This window comes from Eufriesea mexicana, unplaced genomic scaffold, assembly GCF_001483705.2.
Source record: "Eufriesea mexicana isolate 0111107269 unplaced genomic scaffold, ASM148370v2 scaffold745, whole genome shotgun sequence".
NCBI lineage: Eukaryota > Metazoa > Arthropoda > Insecta > Hymenoptera > Apidae > Eufriesea > Eufriesea mexicana.
Genome location: NW_016908908.1, coordinates 675,601 through 680,906, shown reverse-complemented (window position 1 = coordinate 680,906; position 5,306 = coordinate 675,601).

The window sequence follows — 5,306 nt, the reverse complement described above, 5'->3', positions numbered from 1 at the left end:
GTAAAATTTATTGCTTTTAATCGAATTGGCTATAGCTTTTAACAGATTTTCCTTATTTCAGGAATTTCGTTTTTAATAAATCCAGCGTTTAAGACTGCATTTACCAAACAGGTCGAGATGACTAGTTTTCATTTTCTCATTATCATATTGCAAATATGTAATTGTCCTTATGGTAAAATTTATTCCTTTTAATCGAATTCAGTATAACCTTTTGCAGATTTTCTTTATTTTAAGAATTCTTTTTTTACATATCGAGCGTTTAAGGCTGGATTTATTAAGCAGGTCGAGAGAACTGGTTCTTACTTTTTAATTATTTTACTGCAAATATGTAATTGATTTTGTGGTAAAATTAATTAGTTTTAATCGAATTGGCTGTAATTTTTGCAGATTTTCTTTATTTTAGAAATTTCTAGAAATTGTTTTTTTAATATGTTGATTGTTTAGCACTGGAAGTGTTAAAATGATTCAGATGACTCGTTGTAAACTCTCTTCTTTTCATTATTTTATCGAAAATGTTTAATTCTTCCTCTGGTATAGTTAATATCGACTTTTATTCAAATCGGACTGTAATTATATCATTCATTTGTTTATTACCATTATACCACTTCAATTACTATTGTTTATGAATCATTGTATTTGGTACATATTATAGATCAGTAGTTCCAATATTAAGCTCTATTGTTCAACCTCTTAACGAGCATGTCAATGGTAACACAATTTCGATTTTATTTAAAATTTCCTTTATCCCGTGTTAACACAATCTTAATTCACCCACTGAGTTTATGCAACGCCATGTATATTTGTATTTTCTAATATGTCAACTTTGTCATAGTTTACTAGTCGGTACGATCATTTATTGAATATATAATAAAAATATCTGGCAATATCTAATCGATTTTTATAAAATAATACAAAATCCTTTAACCCCTATAAAACCGTGTATCTTACTATTAAAAGTAACTATAAATATAATTTTATTTCTAAAATTTTATTGCATTTAATTATCATTCAATACTGTGCACATTATTAACAACCTTTTTGATGAACCATGATATTGATGGTGATTGATTTATTTTTAATGATCGTTGATTTCTAAATTTAAAATTAAGAAAACTGTAGTCGGTTATATTTTCATATTGGGACCAAACAAAATTCTACTTATAGAGAATTAAGAAGTTAGGGTTGCAGCCACAGTTAACATATAAAACTTACATATAAAACTACTTAAATAATTTTAGAAATATCTTCTCTATATAAAATGCAATGGTCAACTGGGAAATTTTCAAAACCTTTCTCTTTGAAAGTCTTTTCAGAGAAAAGTTTCGTTATAATCTACTAAATACTCTTCACTAAAACCTCTTACAATTAGATGAGCTTCGTATTTTAATAGGTTTCCAAATTTGATATTTCTAATAGTAAATACCCATTTACACTCTATGATATTTTTGTCCTTACGATTTCACACTAACGTTCATTTCAATCAATTAGGGTTAGTGATAAACTGAGAGCAAAAATTTACAGTTGATTGAAAAATTGTTGTGTTTTTCGGGCACTATAGGAAGTTTTGTGTCAATTTATAGTCTTTCAGGTTTTCTTTCAATATAGGTTTCCAAGTTCCTCGTAACACAGAGTAAAACTCGATTCATCTGAGGATATCAGGGGAGAAACAGTTCACATAATTGGAGTCCATACAATAGAACTGCACTGATTCTCCCCACTTACAATTTCTCGTTCAAATATGTAACAGAAGTTCGTATTTAAATAGGTGGATTCAATTGGCAGGAGTTCGTTTAATTGGGCACTAACTAAAATATTATTCCACTGAATGAAGTTCAGATAAATGGAGTTCCACTGTAAATCAAATTTTATTCCTGTGTAATGGAAATTTGTCTTGTTTGTGAACGTGAAGGTTATAATTAATTACAGTTTCTCGCTTTGATATGGAAAGTTGTAGTAATAAAGTGGAATGATACAGCGATAGATAAATAAAGTTTTATTGCAAGTTATAAATATACGAATATTTTAAGCAGTATGGGTGCAAGGTAAAAAGGAAAGTTGGTTTCTTAAAATGTTATAAGACTTTTAACGATCAGTTACTTTTAAGAATAACAACTAATCACTGCATAAAATTGTATAAAAAGTAAGAGAAGGTGCATAAAGAAGTGTATATAGAAATATAAAAGTATAATAAAATATAATTTTTCAAAAACGTATGTATAATTTCAATTTTTATTATTTGACATTTTTTAAAGTGTTATTATACCTATAGTTCTTTGAGATAACTCCTTTTATCGTTTATTATTTAATCATTGATCTTTCTTGTAATATATGAGCATATCTTATATAGCATATCTTTGTCATTTCAGTTCCATTATTACATTATAAACATTGTGATCTCGAGAACCTTATATACATATACAAATCAATGTAATCAATAATCAGAAAATGAAAATAAACATACTTTATTGGCTAAATTATGAAGTATAACCTCCATCTACATCTATTAGTTATCAAACATAACCTAACGTAATCCTATCCCAAATTAAAAAATAAAAAACAAAAATTTTAATGATAAAATCTTTCATTATGGCCCTAACCATATCTAATGGCTGACAAACCTAACCTAATTCAAACTAAGAATCAAAACGTAAAAATTAGTTTATTAATTCAAATATATTTCATGGTCAACCAAATTTTATTCAAATCAAGAATCAAAAAATAAAAGTATATAAATGTTATTAACAATATCGATTAACATGATTCCTATCTATATATACATGTATAACCAATGATTGACGAATCTAACCTGATCCAAACTAATTGTAAGAAACAAAGAATGAAAATAAATAAATTTTATTGGCAAAATATATCTATATGATTACTATTTATATTCTATGAATCATAAACCTAATTTAATCCAAACTGTGGATCAAAAATGAAGATAAACAGATATTATTAGTGAAATGTTTCAATATGGACCCCATCTATAATCAATGATTGACGAACCTAACCTAATCTAAACTACGAATAAGGGTATAAAAACAAATAAATTTTATTAACAAAATCTATCACCACAATCTTAACCTACATTCAGTATCTACCAGATTTAACATAATTCAAACCTAACCTCAACTTATATCTACTCCGAACCAAAATATGAAATAATGGAAATAAAGAAATTTTATTAGTGAAATTCTCCTCCTATAATTCTTTTAGGCTCATTTGAGCTTTTCTGCTATCAGGATCTATAGGATCTCTAGGCCTAGATCTCATTCGCATTGCCACACTGCTTTCCTTTCAAGGTTATTTGTAATTTAATAAATAAAAACACTATTTGGATTGTACAGCAGAAATGAAGATAATGATAGTGCATTGATATTTATTTTTTAGCCAAGAATCATTATTATCATTAATTATCATTAATTAAGATTGAATCGACTGTGTTTATGCTGAAATGATTAGCACGTGAATCGTCATCTAACGACTCTCGACTTTCACGAAATCTCTTAAGCCACTCGAATCTGGTCTGGGGCGATACACTTTATGGGGAACGTTTATCTTTATATCCACTTTTCATTAGCTCGAACTCTCCTAACGGTGTCCTGCCCAATTTAACCCTGCTACGGCTCTTAGGTCGTTTTCGACACAAATGTGTTCCTCTTTCGTTAAAGAGTCTACTAATTTTCGGAGAAATACTAAAGAACTACTGTGTTCCTCACATTTCCATTTTACTTTGGAGAATTCGAGATCTCGTTTCTTCTGGAAGTCAAGCATTTCGTTTGACTATAGGGTGTCCCAAAATGCACGCAAAATTGGAATTTGGCGCCATTTATGCGGTAAAGTGTTGCCAACGAAAAAGATGGCTATGGTTATGGTTCTTAAAAATGGTACGCTATACGAAAGAACAATGCGTCTTCGTTGTTGAGTAATATTTACAATTTTTAATTAAAAACCTGTGTTTTCTATCAAAATTACTTCTTGCGTGAATTTTTAGACATAAGATAAGAGTAAGTATTTACAAAAATTTCGAAAACTATGAAAAAAAAATTTGTTCCCTTTACATCAATTTCAATTTTAAATTATATTTTAATTTTGCTAAAATATAATATTGCTTTAACGTCGATTCGTATTTTTTTCAATTTTCAATTCTTTTATTTCAATAAATTTCAAATTATACATTCTTTAACTTTAAACTTTTTAAATTATAAACTATGCTTTTCTGAAATTCCAATTCTTTTAATTTAAAATTTGACTTTCTTAAATGTTTAATTTTTCCCATTTTAATTTATATACCTCAAAATTTTTAATTATACTTTTTGAATTTTTTAATGTTCTTAATTTGACACTATGCCTTTTTTAAATTTTAATTTTAAATTTTTACCTCAGTATCACTTAGTACTCTTTTTTAAAGTAATTCGATAAGGCAATAATTTATGTTAATGAATCTTTATTTAAGGAAACCTATTCAATGCTATGGAATGAGAACTATAATAAAGTTAACGCTGGTAGGTATCAGAAATTCCATGTCACATTCCCCGAGAAACTAATGGTAGCAAAACTTGGAAACTCGCCATTGATGGCTCACTGATATATTATTCATACCTAAACTTACTTAACATCATACCTCGGTTTGAATCGAATTTATTCCGCTCGTTTATCTCGCATCCATACTTAATTATGTGTTACATATACGTTATTAAATTATATATATACATTTATTCATTATATCGCATGACATTCGTAATCCAATTTCCATACGACTAATGTATCATTCCTTCTAGATTAATCCTCTCCAGCATGACAGTACTGGCTCATTGCTGATGTATCAATTGAAACAATAAATAGAGAGATTCAACTGACGGTAAAATCTGAAGTTTGTCTATTAGTTTAGTAATAGTTTAGTCATTGATACTTACCCTCTTTATTTGTTTTGATAAATGCTTCCAAGAACAATTTATTTGTAAAAGAAGATTACAGTGCGAATTATTCGATAATACAATATTATAAATTATATAATGTGTGTAAAAATATTATAAGTAATGTAATACTAGTTTGATAGTAAATAATATTATATTAATAATATAAGTAAATACAACGTAAACAATATAATTTGTAATCTGTAAATAATATATAAATAATATAATATATGACATGTAAACGTAATATAAGTTATATAATGTATATAAAAATAATATAAGTAATGTAATACTAGTTTGATAATAAATTATATTATATTAATAATATAAGTAAATACAATGTAAACAATATAATTTGTAATCTGTAAATATATAAATAATATAATATAC